The sequence below is a fragment of the Tursiops truncatus genome, chromosome 2, assembly GCF_011762595.2.
Source record: "Tursiops truncatus isolate mTurTru1 chromosome 2, mTurTru1.mat.Y, whole genome shotgun sequence".
NCBI lineage: Eukaryota > Metazoa > Chordata > Mammalia > Artiodactyla > Delphinidae > Tursiops > Tursiops truncatus.
The window spans coordinates 148,085,478-148,098,081 of NC_047035.1; the positions used below are offsets into that span (position 1 = coordinate 148,085,478).

General features: G+C 35.7%; 1 long non-coding RNA gene across 1 annotated transcript; it reads right to left on the reverse strand.

The window, feature by feature from the left end:
- Positions 1-3,070: 3,070 nt before the first annotated feature.
- Positions 3,071-10,178, reverse strand: LOC141277877 (uncharacterized). The gene is made up of 3 exons (XR_012329746.1): positions 10,097-10,178; positions 4,880-4,976; positions 3,071-3,171 (listed from the first exon to the last, which is right to left on the reverse strand). It is a non-coding gene; the product is annotated as an uncharacterized lncRNA (long non-coding RNA).
- Between the last annotated feature and the right edge of the window lie 2,426 nt (positions 10,179-12,604).

Sequence of the window (12,604 nt, forward strand, 5' to 3'; positions counted from 1 at the left end):
TTATCCATTTATATTTTACACAATTAATAGTATTTATTGGTTTAGATGCAAAATTTTAAGATATTTTTGAGGCTTTTTTTTAAAGAGAAGTTGTAGGTTCACAGTAAAATTGAAAGGACAGTACAGAGATTTCCCATATACTCCCTGCCCCGACACATACATAGCCTCCACCATTATCAACATGCCCACCAGAGTGGGGCATTTTTTACAATTGATGAACCTACATTGACACATCATAGTCATCCAAAGTACACAGTTTACATTAGAATTCACTGTTGTGTTCATTCTCTGGGTTCAGACAAATGTATATTGACTTGCATCCATCATTACAGTATCTTACAGAGTATTTTCAGTGCCCCCAAATTATTCTATGCTCTGCCTATTCACCCGTCACCTAATGCCCAACCCCTGACAAACAATAATTTACTGTGTCTGCAATTTTGCCTTTTTAAGAATGACATGCAGTTGGAATCATACACTATGCAGACTTTTCAGATTGGCTTCTTTCATTTAGCAATATGCATTTATGTTTCCTTCATGTCTTTTCATAATTTGATAGCTCATTTCTTTTTAAAGCAGAATAATATTTCATTATGTAGATATATCACAGTTCATTTACCCATTCACCTACTTGAAAGGCATCTTGGTTGCATCCAACTTTTGGCAATTATGAATAAAACTGCTATAAACATACATGTGTAGTTTTTTGTGTGTGCATAAGTTTTCAAGGCGTTTGGATAAATACCAAGGAGTGTGATTGCTCTATCATATGTTAAGAGTATGTTAGGTTTTGTAAGAAGCCACCAAACTGTCTTCCAAAGTAATTGTACCGTTTTGCATTTCTACCAGTAGTGAATGAGGGTTCCTGTTGTTCCGCATCCTCACCAGTATTTAGTTTTGTCAGTGATGGAATTTTTTTCCCCTTCTAATAGGTATGTAATGGCATCTTGCTGTAGTTTTAATTTTCATTTCCCTGATGATATATCATGTGGAACATATTTTCATATATTTAATTACCAACTGTATATCTTATTTAGTGAGGTGTCTGTTAAGAGTGTTGGCCCATTTTTAATCAGGTTATTCGTGTTCTTCTTATTAAGTTTTAAGAGTTCTTTATATATTTTAGATAAGAGTTTATTATCATATGTGTATTTTGGAAATATTTTCTCCCAATCCATCACTTGTCTTCTCATTCTCTTGACATTGCCTTTTGCAGAGCAGTTTTTAATTCTAATGAAGTCCAGCTTATCAGTTATTTCTTTCATGGATTGTGCCTTGGATTATATCTAAAAGTCATCACCATATCCAAGATCAACTGGGTCATCTAGGTGTTCTATGTTTTCTTCTAGGAGTGTTATAGCTCTGAATTTTAGGCCTGTGATCCATTTTGAGTTAATTTTTGTGAAAAGCATAAGATGTGTCTAGATTCTCTTTTTTTTTTTGCATGTGGATGTCTAGATGTTCCACATTTGTTGAAAAGACTGTCTTTGCTCCATTGCATCGCTTTTGCTCCTTTACGAAAAAGTCAGCTGATTAAATTTGAGTGGGTCTATTTCTGGGCCCTCTGTTTTGTTCCACTGATGCATTTGTCTATTCTTTCACTAGTGCCAAAGTCCATCAACTTTGTTCTTCAGTATCGTTTTGGCTATTCTGGGTCTTTGCCTCTTGCTATAAACTTCAGAATCAGTTTGTTGATATCCATAAAATAATTCGATGGGATTTTGATAGAAAGTGCAGTGAATCTGTAGGTCAAGTTGAGAAGAACTGATAGCTTAAGTTCTTAATAGTGAGTCTTCCTATCCATGAACATGGAATATCTCTCCATTTATTTAGTTCTTCTTTGATTCCATTCATCTGAGCTTTACAGTTTTTCTCATATAGACTTTACACATTTTGTTAGATTTATATCTAACTACTTCATTTTTGGGGGGTGCTGATGTAAATGGTTTTGACTTTTAATTTTGAATTCCTTTTGTTCATTTCTGGTATACAGGAAATAACTGACTTTTGTATATTCACTTTGCTATAATTTGGAATTTTTATTTGTTCCAGGAGCTTTTTTCTTTGTTTTGGATTTTCTACATTGATGATCATGAGATCTGTGAACAACGACAGTTGCACATCTTCCTCCCCAATATGAATATATTTTGTTTCCTTTCTTTGTTTTATTGCATTAGGTCGGACTTCCAGTGACTTGTTGAAAAGGATTGGTGAGAGGGGACACCCTTGCCTTGCTCTCTGCCTTTTCCTAGTTAAAAAGCTTCTAGTGTCTCACCATTAAGTTTGATATTAGTGTAGGTTTTGATATTGTTTATGAAGTTGAAGTTCCACTCTATTTGTAGTTTACTGAGTGTTTTTATCATGAAAGAGTGTTGGATCTTGTCAAATACTTTTTTTGCATCAATTGATATGATCATGTGGTTCTTATTTTTTAGCCTGGTGATGTGATAGATTATATTAATTGACTTTTGAATGTTGAACCAGTCTTGCATACCTGGGATAAATCCCATTTGGTAGTGGGTATATAATTCTTTTCATATATTGTTGGATTGATTTATTAATATTTTGTTAAAGATTTTTACACCTTATGTTCATGAGAGCTATAGGCCTTAAAAAAAATCAGATCCTGCTGTTTCTGGGTTGTAGGCTTTTCCAGTACCCAACTCAAGATACAAAGAAGGCAAAAGAAAACTCAAGAAATTCACCAACATGTTATTCCTTGAGTCTCAAATTCCCTATCCAGTCCACCTATTTTTCTCTACTTTTGGCATCTGATGTTTGTTTCATACACACTGTTCACAATTTTTAGCTATAATTAGTGGGAAGAATGTGGGGAAATGTGTCTACTCCATTTTTACTAGATTGGGAAGTCTCCTTTTCATTACATTTTGTAATTGTTTATTTGTGATATTTAGGAAAGCTGCTGATTTGGTGTAGATTTTTCTAAGCCAAATGCTTTATTGAATTCTTATTATAGTTCACATAATTTTTTTGTTTCAGTTTGATAGGTTTTCTAACTAAAATATAATATGAAAATAATTCTAGTTTTGACATTACCTTATCAATATTTGTAACTTATTACTGTTTATGATATTGGGTAGGGGCTTAGAACACGCTTAAATATTTTTTCTTTTTCATGTGTCTTTTGGTATTGCATAACTCCAATTATTTCTGAAAAGGAATAGAGACAAAAATGTAAATTAATACTTATAAGCATATGCTTATAAATATGTTAACATGCTTATGATATATTAACAATAAAATACTTCCTATCCATTTTTTAAATCCTGGCTCAAAATCACCCCCTTTAGAAAGTGTTCTATTATTATTTTCACTAAAATTTGTTCTCCTCCATCAAAACCATACTTTTGATGGTATGGTATTTAGCATATAATTTGACAATTAGTAATACTCAAATTATACTCAGATTCTATGTTGTGTGGGATTTTTCTGACTGCTGAACATGTCTTGTTTCTTTTTCTCTAAATATATTTCTTGAGAACAGGTGATAAGCTCAGTTAATCTCTTCACATCCTTATAGAATCTACCAATATTCTTAGTTCATGGAAGTTTATCATTTTGTGTATTTGGAATCAATAGACATATCCCATCTCATGTCCCTGGAGTTATCCACTTTTTCCATCCTCTCACACAGTATTAGGAAGCCTATATGTCTTTTTTGTATGAATTAATCTCAATACTGTAAAGCTTCTTCTTTTTTTTGTGTGTGTGCGGTATGTGGGCCTTTCACTGTTGTGGCCTCTCCTGTTGCGGAGCACAGGCTCCAGACGCGCAGGCTCAGCGGCCATGGCCTACGGGCCCAGCCGCTTTGCGGCATGTGGGATCTACCCGGACCAGGGCATGAACCCGTGTCCCCTGCATTGGCAGGCGGACTCTCAACCACTGCGCCACCAGGGAAGCCCAATACTGTAAAGTTTCTGACGCAGCTCTCCTTCTATAAACATATTATTCTTATTTTATTAAGACTAGAATTGGAGATTCATGAACATGTTACATACATCATGGCAAGAGATTACCTAGATGTGATCAGAAAATGGGAGGAAATGAATAATTGGACAAAAATCAATAGAGTGGCTCTAAAACTCTCTCCCTAAAGCTTCCTTTCTTTCACTCTTTCAGTATTTCTTTTCAATATTTGTCCTTTCTCTATTTAGAGATTCCAGACACTTTTCACATGTCCCAGTATAATTTTGTTTCGTGTTTCTGAATTTTTGGAAAAAGTAAGGATGGTTTCCCTATATGAAAGGACACCGGTCAGGAAGATCAGGGTATGAAAAGCTCAGAAGGCAGATTCATACTGTATGTTTCATGTATATACCTTTATTTTATTTAAATTCTTCACCTGTCAATTTTTATGAAAACCTGTGAGGACAGCAAAGCAGTCAAGAGTTAAATTATATGGAAATTCACTTAAGATGATTTCCTAGTTTTAAGCTCTTGCACCTCTTTCTGGATGGGCATGAGAAAGAGGGTGTGGAAATTAGCTTTTGGACGGCATGGGATTGAGAAAGATCAGCTTAGTGGGCAAAGCTCTGAAAAGCAGACTTCTGTCTGCTGGAACATGCACACTAAGGGACCTGGCTTTCCCTAATCCTTTAACCTGGGTGCGCAATAATGCAACATCTACCAGGAAATTAAAGCTTAAAAATGACAGTTATGAATTATATTGACAGCTAGTAAAGAAGGTGATAAAAAATTGCATTTCTGAAAATTATTTTGAGGAGTCTCTTGATCAGGTTCTACAAAAGATGATTTGTGAGTTGTAATTACAGTTGGGTGAATGCCCTGGTTCTGTGGTTTGGGACTTTTAGAATTTCTAAAACACAAGCAAAGCATTTAGCAAATTAAAGATACTCACATTGGGAGCTGCTGATACGAAAGAAAACTTCAAGGTTCAACATTTTAAGACTCGATGAATACATTCAGATTGTTAGACTGCATCATCAGGAAATTCACTGTGGATGCGGTAGTCAAAATTAAATTGCATAAGGTAGCCATGTTTAGAGAGATAACAAAATAATTTTATCACTCAGTATAAATAAAATGAAAAGTAAGGTGGCATATGAAAGCCAGCATACAGCTCACACCTTCCCCAATTTGTTACCACCTGAAGGAAAATTAATATTAGGAAGCGTGAAATTTTAATGATTGGTCTTCACACTGAAGACTCATTTGTACAGTGAATACTTTCATCAAAATTCATATACTTAGAATCATTTTTTTAACATCTTTATTGGAGTATAATTGCTTTACAATGGTGTATTAGTTTCTGCTTTATAACAAAGTGAATCAGCTGTACATATACATATATCCCCATATCTCCTCCCTCTTGCGTCTTCCTGCCACCCTCCCTATCCCACCCCTCTAGGTGTTCACAAAGCACTGAGGTGATCTCCCTGTACTATGCGGCTCCTTCCCACTAGCTATCTATTTTACATTTGGTAGTATATATGGGTGAGTAAAATGTGACCTCCCCTAATTATAAAAAAAGATGATGTTGATAGACATCCTGAAAAATCAACTTTATTAAATGCCACTGATTCCTAATTGACTTTTTACCGACAATAACCTATTAGCTCTTCTTAATCCAGCAGCTTGATGCTTTTGTTTAATGAAATTATACATGTAGTTAGTAATTTTAAAAATCGTGCTCTGGTTGTCAAAGTCCATATTGCCTATTTCTCCTACTGCCAGTCCCACAGCATATATGAATTGAATTAACCTTCAGTTTAATCATTATATCATTGCTCTACTGCCAAAATAAAGTCACTACTGGATAGAAACCATAGTCTTCCAGTTCATGTATTAGAAACAGCACAGTGATAAGAGAAGCATTCATTTAGTGCTTTAGGGTACTGAAAAATCTATATAGACTAAATAACCAAGTTGATTATTTGTGCTGAGACAGTAATTTAATAAAATCGCTCTTGTCCATTATATTTTATATACATGTGAAATTTGTATGAATGAATATAATTTATGCATGCATACAGAAAAAAAAATCATCTATCTTACATGTGCAATGGTGCTAAGATTTCAGAATTAACTGCTACAATCGGTCAGTTAGTGAATATTTTATTGTTTCATCTTTGGTCCCAGAGCACCAATAAAAATAAGATAATTTATATTCATAGTTCTGAACTTCAAATTATAAATTGCAACTGGGTTATATAATTGACTGGTTATATATCCTCTGGTGTCTTTAGGGTTTTAAATTCTTTCCCCAATATATCCATGCAGATAATTCCTTCCTCCTTAGAAGATTTATGCCTGCTGATAAAGAAACTACACTGAGTTCATTTGCCTATATTATGCATGGTCTTCTTAAATTTCTCCTGCTTTCTCTCATGCCAAGCACCCAGGCTCTGCTTTTATTTTAAAAATGTAACCATTCATTGGGTTCAGGTAGACATACTTCTTAACATCCATCATATTTTCGCAATGAATAATTGGGACAAATACAAGTGTACCTTCTTTCCATTGTATTTATTTTGTAATAAATATTGTTTTTTCAGTTGTATTATAGATCATTGGAGGGCTGAGGCTGCATTTCTTATCTCTTTTTATTTCTAGTATTTGCCACAGTGGCTTGTGCCCCTATGGGAGTTAATATATGACCTCTCTTCAAAATACTTGTAAGAGGGCCTGCAATGAAAAAAATATCTCCACCTCCACAATTTTGAGAGTCTTAATTGACTGCTTGGAAATGTGTGGGGTTTTTTTTTTAATGTTCATCTTTTTTTTTTTTTTTTTTTTTTTTGCGGTATGTGGGCCTCTCACTGTTGTGGCCTCTCCCGTTGCGGAGCACAGGCTCCGGACGCGCAGGCTCAGTGGCCATGGCTCACGGGCCCAGCCGCTCTGCGGCATGTGGGATCTTCCCGGACCGGGGCACAAACCCGTGTCCCCTGCATCGGCAGGCGGACTCTCAACCACTGCGCCACCAGGGAAGCCCTATGTTCATCTTTTAGATCTAACTGTCTATATATCAACCACATGACATCAACTTTTAGAAGAATCCTGTGTTTTTTTGGATGACCTTTTAAGGAGAGGCCAGAGTTTCTTGGTCACAAAGCAAACTCTACAAATCGTCATGAATTCTGTTACCTTGGCAGAATTTAAGAGTGCAAGGAAAGCTGTCATTGTTTGCAGATGACAAATACTATACATAGAGAATCCTAAAGATGCTACCAGAAAACTACTAGAGCTAATCAATGAATTTGCTAAAGTAGCAGGATACAAAATTAATGCACAGAAATCTCTGGCATTCCTATACACTAATGATGAAAAATCTGAAAGTGAAATCAAGAAAACACTCCCATTTACCTTTGCAACAAAAAGAATAAAATATCTAGGAATAAACCTACCTAAGGAGACAAAAGACCTGTATGCAGAAAATTATAAGACACTGATGAAAGAAATTAAAGATGATACAAATAGATGGAGAGATATACCATGTTCTTGGATTGGAAGAAGCAACATTGTGAAAATGACTCTACTACCCAAAGCAATCTACAGATTCAATGCAATCCCTATTATACTACCACTGGCATTTTTCACAGAACTAGAACAAAAAATTTCACAATTTGTATGGAAACACAAAGACCCCAATAGCCAAAGCAATATTGAGAATGAAAAACAGAGCTGGAGGAATCAGGCTACCTGACTTCAGAGTATACTACAAAGCTACAGTAATTAAGACAGTATGGTACTGGCACAAAAACAGAAATATAGATCAATGGAACAGGATAGAAAGCCCAGAGATAAACCCACGCACATATGGTCACCTTATCTTTGATAAAGGAGGCAGGAATGTACAGTGGAGAAGGGACAGCCTCTTCAGTAAGTGGTGCTGGGGGCTTCCCTGGTGGCACAGTGGTTGAGAGTCCACCTGCCAATGCAGGGGACATGGGTTCGTGCCCCGATCCGGGAAGATCCCACATGCCGCGGAGCGGCTGGGCCCATGAGCTGTGGCCGCTGAGCCTGCGCGTCCGGAGCCTGTGCTCCGCAAGGGGAGAGGCCACACAGTGAGAGGCCCGCATACCAAAAAAAAAAAAAAAAAAAAAAAGATGCTGGGAAAAATGGACAGGTACATGTAAAAGTATGAGATGAGATCACTCCCTAACACCATACACAAAAATAAGCTCAAAATGGATTAAAGACCTAAATGTAAGGCCAGAAACTATCAAACTCTTAGAGGAAAACATAGGTAGAGCACTCTATGACATAAATCACAGCAAGATCCTTTTTGACCCACCTCCTAGAGAAATGGAAATAAAAACAAAAATAAACAAATGGGACCTAATGAAACTTAAAAGCTTTTGCACAGCAAAGGAAACCATAAACAAGACGAAAAGACAACCCTCAGAATGGGGGAAAATATTTGCAAATGAAGCAACTGACAAAGGATTAATCTCCAAAATTTATAAGCAGCTCATGTAGCTCAATAACAGAAAAACAACCCAATCCAAAAATGGGCAGAAAACCTAAATAGACATTTCTCCAAAGAAGATATACAGAGTGCCAACACATGAAAGAATGCTCAACATCATTAATCATTAGAGAAATGCAAATCAAAACTACAATGAGATATCATCTCACAGCAGTCAGAATGGCCATCATCAAAAAATCTAGAAGCAATAAATGCTGGAGAGAGTGTGGAGAAAAGGGAACACTCTTGCACTGCTGGTGGGAATGTGACTTGGTACAGCCACTATGGAGAACAGTATGGAGGTTCCTTAAAAAACTACAAATAGAACTACCATATGACCCATCAGTCCCACTACTGGGCATATACCCTGAGAAAACCATAATTCAAAAAGAGTCACATACCAAAATGTTCATTGCAGCTCTATTTACAATAGCCAGGAGATGGAAACAACCTAAGTGTCCATCATCGGATGAATGGATAAAGAAGATGTGGCACATATATACAATGGAATATTACTCAGCCATAAAAAGAAACGAAATTGAGCTATTTGTAATGAGGTGGATTGACCTAGAGTCTGTTATACAGAGTGAAGTAAGTCAGAAAGAGAAAGACAAATACCGTATGCTAACACATATATATGGAATTTAAGAAAAAAAATGTCATGAAGAACCTAGGGGTAAGACAGGAATAAAGACACAGACCTACTAGAGAATGGTCTTGAGGTTATGGGGAGGGGGACGGGTTAGCTGTGACAAAGCAAGAGAGTGGCATGGACATATATACACTACCAAACGTAAAATAGATAGCTAGTGGGAAGCAGCCGCATAGCACAGGGAGATCAGCTCGATGCTTTGTGACCACCTGGAGGGGTGGGATAGGGAGGGTGGGAGGGAGGGAGACCCAAGAGGGAAGAGATATGGGAACATATGTATATGTATAACTGATTCACTTTGTTATAAAGCAGAAACTAGCACACGATTGTAAAGCAATTATACTCCAATAAAGATGTAAAAAAAGAGTGCAAGGAGGGGACCAGTTCCATAACCTCCACAAAGAGTGCATCTGTGGCCCAGATGGGGTTCTCTTCAAAGGGTAGACAGCATCAGCTTCTACCTCTCTCACCTTTTCTCCAAAGTAGTTTTACCTGTTGATTCAGGATTGAATGATTTTGAAGACAAAGGCTCTGTGAGATCCCCTAGGGCTTTTTAAGTTCCAAATATTACACATTTTTCCTAATGCTTAATTTAAGCATTTGCTGTTAAAATTGTTAGGGCACCACATCATATCTCATTTTAATTTTCACACACCCACTGTATAAATCCTTATGTAGTTTCGATACACTGTTTGGATTGTTTGTGCCTGATGAAAAATGTTCTTGCTACAGAAGGCAGAGCACCTGTAAATAGGCAAGAACAGAATGGAACCTCAAAATGTTTAAAGTGCATTCTGCATGGCAGAGCATGTGCTTGGAGAGATGTCTGTGTCACTCTGGATAGAAACCGTAGTCCTCCAATTGCTTATCAGGGGCAGCACAGTGATAAGAGAAGCATTTATTTAGTGCTTTAGGGTACTGAAAAAAATCTGTATAGCCTAAATAACCAAGTTGATTATTAGTGCTGAGACAGTAACTTAATAAAATTAACCTACAGATTCTTGTAGGTTGTTGATTTCTGCAGAGGGAGAACACCTGAGATGCTTGACTTCCAATGACCCACCTCGGGCTTACAGGTACGCTGTAGTGTAGCAACTGCCATTATTTAGGTCATGTTGCTTCTGAAAAATAAAGTAGAAAAGGTTTGCCAGAAGGATCTTAAGTGACATTTCAAATAGCAAATAGTTTAGTGGGGCATGTGGGAGTCTGACTTTTGGAGGCATCTTATAATATTTTCACAACAAATCATTCTGGGGCAAAGTCACTGAGATGTAATTTGAGAAACAATACCTAAATAGCATTAGAGAGCATGTCATTTTTTTTCTTACAGTTTTTCTTAATTTTACCTCTTTCTATTTTATAAATATAGATAGGTGATATATATTATATGTAGTATGATATACAATATAATACAGAATACATAAAGTAATATATAATGTACTATATATAAATAAATGTAATATATTCTATTTATCATGTATTTATCATCTGTCTAGCTATTGAGAGACCATTCTGTAATTAATTTCATACTATGTAACCGTATTTTTAACTGTTTGGCTTAAAGTAATAACAGAGTCACATGGAGCTGTAAGAAATAACACATAAGGACCCCCTTATATCCTTCACCCAGTTACCCCAATGATAACATCTCCCATAACTATAGCTTAGTATCACAATAAGGAAAATAAATTTGGTATAATACATACACCCTATTCAATCTACCAGTTTTACTCATGCGTGTGTTTAGTTCCTGTGTAATTTGATGGTATGTGTGGATCTGTGTGAGCACCACACAACACAACGACACAAGAATGGTTCCATCACAGGTTCCCTGTGCCACTTTTTCACAGACATGGCCACCTCCCCACCTGCTCCCTCTCTAAATCATAGCAACCACTAATTACCCATTCTAAAACTTTGTCACTGCTGTGTTGCTATATAGATTTATTCAGTATATGACATTTTGAGATGGCCTTTTTCATGCAGTTTAATTTCCTTGAGATCCACTCAAGTTGTTGCTTGTGTCAAGAGCCTTCTCCTTGTTAACCTTAAGTAGTATTCCATCATATGGATGCACAAGAGTTGTTTACTAAAAACTGTAAACAGTTTGGTTAACCATTCAACCATAGTAAGACAATTTGGGTTGTTTCCAGTTTGAAGCTATTACAAAGAAAGCTGCTATGAACATTTGTGTGATGTGCAGATTTTTTTGTGAAAATAAGTTTTCATTTTTCTGGTATAAATGTCCTGCAGTGTAATTTCTGAAGTGTACAGTAAGCTCATGTTTAGTTTGTAAGAAACTGTCACGTCCTTTTCCAGAGGAGCTGTATCATTTTACATTCTCACAAGCAATATAAGGAAGATGCAGTTTAATATGACTTATTCATATTATCCGTTTCTCCTTGAGTGAGTTTTTGTAAGATCATGTTTTTCAAGGAATCAGTATATTTCATATAAATTAAAGATTTTTTCAATCATAAATAGGTGTTGCATTTTGTCAAATGTTTTGTTCTGGGTCAATTATATGATCATATGATTGATCTCTTTTAGCTCATAAGTATGCTGGATTACTTTGATTAATTTTTAACATTGAACCAGCCTTACATATCTGAAATAAAATCCACTTGAACATAATAAATAATTCTTTTCATGCATTGCTGATTTCATTTGCTAATATTTCGTTGAGGATTTTTGCATCAAAGTTCATGAGAGATACTAGTCTGTATTTCTTCTACTCTGTCTTCCTTTTTTTCCTTTATTATTGTCTTTGTCTGGTTTTGGTATTATAGTAATACTTAACTTCATAAAGGAAGTAGCCTTCCTGCTCAATTTTCTGGAAGAAATTGTGTGAATTTGGTTTTTATTTTGAATGTTTGGTAGACTTTTCCAGTGAAATCATCTGTCTGTGGAGTGGATTTTTTGTTTTGTTTTTTTGGCCTTGGTTTTTGTTTTTCAGGGGTTTAAAATTACAAATTCAGTTTCTTTAATAGTTATAGTACTAGTTTAGTTTGGTTACCTCATTCATCTTTGTTGAGATTTTGTAGGCTGTTTCTCTAGGAATTGATCCATTTTTTTCCCAAGGTTGTCATATTTATGAACATAAATTTGTTTGCAGTATTCCCTTATATTTCTTGTACTTTGCTACAGGAGCCGTTGTGATAGTCTCAATTTCATTCCTGTAGTTAGTTACGTGTCTTCTTTCATTTTATCTTTGCTAATCTTGATGGAGAGTTATCAACTTACTGATTTCTTTTGATGAACAAAGCTTTTTGTTGATTTTTCTCAATTGTTTACCTATCTTAATTTTAGCTGATTTCTACTCTTTGTGAATTTTTCTTTTCTTCTTTCATTATGGGAATTCTGCTATATATTTTTCTAGTTTCCTGAGTTAGATTATTGATTTAAGACCTCTGATATTTATGGCAAACATTTACTCTTATAAATTTCCCTCTCAAAATTGTTTTAGATGACTTCCACATGTTTTTATTTTGAATTTTCATTTT